A 3,735-nucleotide genomic window follows, 5' to 3' on the forward strand; every position below is an offset into this window, starting at 1 on the left:
ATTTCTGGGTTATTCTCTGTCATCAAAAGCATACAGAGTGTTGAATAAACGCTCCAAAAAGATTGAAGAGACCTATTATGTCACCTTTGATGACAATTATATGAAGAATGTTTAGAGGACTGAAGGTGACCTAGGTGACATATTCCCAGAATATGGACATGTCTCGGTTCCAATATCCAACCTGTTCGAGGAATACATTCGATTATTTGATGAACCAGAAAAGGCGATTCATTCAGAAGCGAAAGCAGCAGATAACAAAATCGATAATCTCAAAAAGGTAATAGACGAAGTTGCTAAAGAGATGGAAAGTGAACCTACAGGTACTACGCCATCAACAGGCTCTCCAGACAAAGATTCAACGTTCAAGGGGGAGAGCTCGACAGCACCAAAGACAACTGAAGTCTCTGTCGAGGGGGAAAAGTCAATTACCTCCTCAACGGATAAATTTCCAGATGAAAAGGAATATACGGATTCAAAACCATCGAGTAGTCGTACAATCGAGGGGGAGAATCCAACTCCCATAGGGGTTGCAGACTCTGATGCGGCCTCAGGACACACTTCGCCGGTCGAGGGGGAGAAAGAGAGTGAGAGTTCTACTGACGAAGGTGAGGGTGATTTATCAGAAGTTGAAATAGAAGTAGAAGCTGAATTGAATCCAGAATATGATCTAAACTATCCTCCATTAGTGAAATGGACGAAGGACCATCCCAAAGAACAAATTATTGGTGAATCTTCAGAAAGTGTTCTTACTCGATCTCAACTGAAGGCGAAACAAACTGCATTATTCTCTAAAGTTGAATTTTGTATGTTTAATTCGTTTATTTCCAAAATTGAGCCGAAAAGTGTAAATGATGCACTTGATCATTCTGATTGGGTTCAAGCAACGCAGGATGAGCTCCATGAGTTCGAACTCAACCGAGTTTGGAGGTTGATTCCTATACCGAAAGATGCTTCTGTTGTCGGCCTGAAATGGGTGTTTAGAAATAAGCTAGATAAAGAGGGGAATGTCATTCGTAACAAGGCTCGGTTGGTGGTAAAAGGATATTGTCAAGAGGAAGGAATAGATTATGAGGAAACCTTCGCTCCAGTAGCAAGGTTAGAATCTGTCAGAATTTTTCTAGCATATGTTGCTCATAAAAACTTTGAAGTTTTCCAAATGGATGTCAAATGTGCTTTCTTGAATGGAGAATTAGAAGAAACAGTCTACATGAGCAACCGCCTGGTTTTGTGAATGAAAAATACCCTGATCATTGCTATGTACTAGATAAAGTTGTCTATGGTCTAAAACAAGCACCGAGGGCCTGGTATGAAACACTAACTCGCTTCTTGAAAATGTCAAAATTTAAACAAGGTTCGGTTGACCCAACCTTCTTTCGTAAGAAGGAAGGCGAACATTTGATGATTGTTCAGATTTATGTTGATGATATCATCTTCGGCTCTACGAATCCTAGCTTAACAGCTGAATTCAGGAAGTTGATGGAGACTAAATTTGAAATGAGCGCAATGGGTCCAATTAATTTTTTCCTTGGTTTGAATATTAGACAGGGACCAGAAGGTATATTTATCAACCAAGAGGCCTATACAAAGAACTTGCTGACGAAATTCGGTATGAAGGGTGATTCAAAAGTGAAGGTTCCTATGGAATTTGGCACTAAGCTAACCCCATCTCTGGATAAACCTGCTGTACACATAACACTATATCGTCAAATGATAGGGTCTCTTATGTATGTAACAGCTAGTAGACCAAATATTATGTTTTATGTTTGTTATTGTGTCAGGTTTCAATCCAATCCAAGAGAACCTCACATGGTTGCTGTAAAGAAGATTTTTCGTTATCTGTGGAGAACCTCGTCTCTCGGTCTCTGGTATCCTGCAAGATCTGGATTCTTCATTCAAGCCTTTTCTGATGCTGATATAAGAGGATGTGGACGGGAAAGAAAGAGTACTACAGGTGAATGCCAATTTCTTGACGGGAAGCTTGTTAGATGGCAGTCCAAGAAACAAACTTGTGTTTCGTTATCCACAACCGAAGTTGAATATATTGTTGCAGCATCTTGCACTTCTCAAGTGGTATGGATTCAAAGTCAACTGAGAGACTATGGGCTAAGCATGAAGAAGATTCCTCTCTATTGCGACTCTGAAAGAGCAATTAGGATCTGTCACAATCCAGTGCAACACTCAAAAACCAAGCACATTGCACTTCGATATCATTTTATCAAAGATCATGTAGAAGATGGGAACGTGGAAGTACACTTTGTTCGATCTGCTGATCAACTGGATGACATCTTTACTAAAGCCTTACCTGAAGCTACATTTAACAAAATTTTACAAGGATTGGGCATGATAGAAGGAGAGTCAGTACCGAATCCTCAAATCTCTCACTAAAAATTAGACAGGCAAAATGGAGCGAAATCTCGGTCTATTTCGACTCTAGAATTTTAAGGAACTGAAATGAACCGAATGCTCGGTCTATTTCGCTTCACTCATTTAAGATGAGGTTTCGGTTGTATATCTTGTACATTCTTTTCTCATGTCTTTTTATTTGATTTAAACTTAAATATTTTATCTTTCTGTTTTTAATCTTTTTTAGAAAATTTCAAAATCCAAAAATATTTTATCTTTCTGTTCTAATTCTTTTTCAGAAAATTTCAAAAATCCAAAAATATTTGATCTTTCTGTTTTTATTCTTTTTCAGAAAAATTCAAAAATTCATAAATATTTTTTGTCTCGTTATATGTCTGTTTGGTATGTATGGTGTGTTTCTTGTTCTTCTTAGGTGATATGAGTACCAGTACAAGATAATGTGGATCTAAGGTAGGTATATTTAATTTCCATAAGAACTAGTTAAGGGTCCCTAGAAGCATGTTGTTGCATGTTGACCTCAGCCTCTACGACTTTGAGCAAGCCTTAATGATTCGATCTATACCTATCGTTTCTTCCCAATCAGGTTGATCACAACTACTCTGTCTAGAGCTACCTTACTCTTCTCATATGAGTTAAGAGTTTTTCTGCTTTGTCATATCTATCTAGCAGAAGGTACTTTCCGTTCTTTACCCACCTCCCTTATATTCTCCATTTACTCTCGGTTCACCAATGTAACCCTTGAGACTCTCGGTTCGTACCACTGAGGTTTATGGTTACACAACATCTGTGTTTATGATCTTAGATACGTATACCATGTGCTGAGTGAAACCCAAAATCCAACACCAATAATGAATTGACGGTGAATTAATTACTCAAGCACTTACTGAGTACCTAATGAATTCTCTTTTTAATTTTGAGTGGTCTTTTATGAAATTGTCTACTACCAAGGCATTTCTTCCCAAAGAGATCCAGTTTATTTTTTTGAGATTTCTGCTTTCTCTTTTGTCACTAAATAATATATCCAACCTACCTGTTCAACAGATCACTTCGGTCTCACAAGTACTTCTTCCAACATTCGGTTTTATGTTAAGACTCGAAGTTCGGTTGAAGATAAGCTACCCTAAGCCTATGATTAAAAGAAGGCTTTCAATTTTTATTAACAAATAGTTGATCGTATTTTTCGGGAAAACACACAAGCACTTCAAGTCTCTCTTGACTTTGAAGGAAGTGATTCTTTCTCGAAATCCTCTGCTTTCTGTCTAAAATGAGACATCACTCACATCCCATACACATTTTCTTTATTTCTTTATCTTTGTCACACTAATGCACGGAAATTTCTATTTTCCCACATTCTGGTTACTGATTGGTTTG

Source organism: Lactuca sativa, chromosome 8 (assembly GCF_002870075.4).
Source record: "Lactuca sativa cultivar Salinas chromosome 8, Lsat_Salinas_v11, whole genome shotgun sequence".
NCBI lineage: Eukaryota > Viridiplantae > Streptophyta > Magnoliopsida > Asterales > Asteraceae > Lactuca > Lactuca sativa.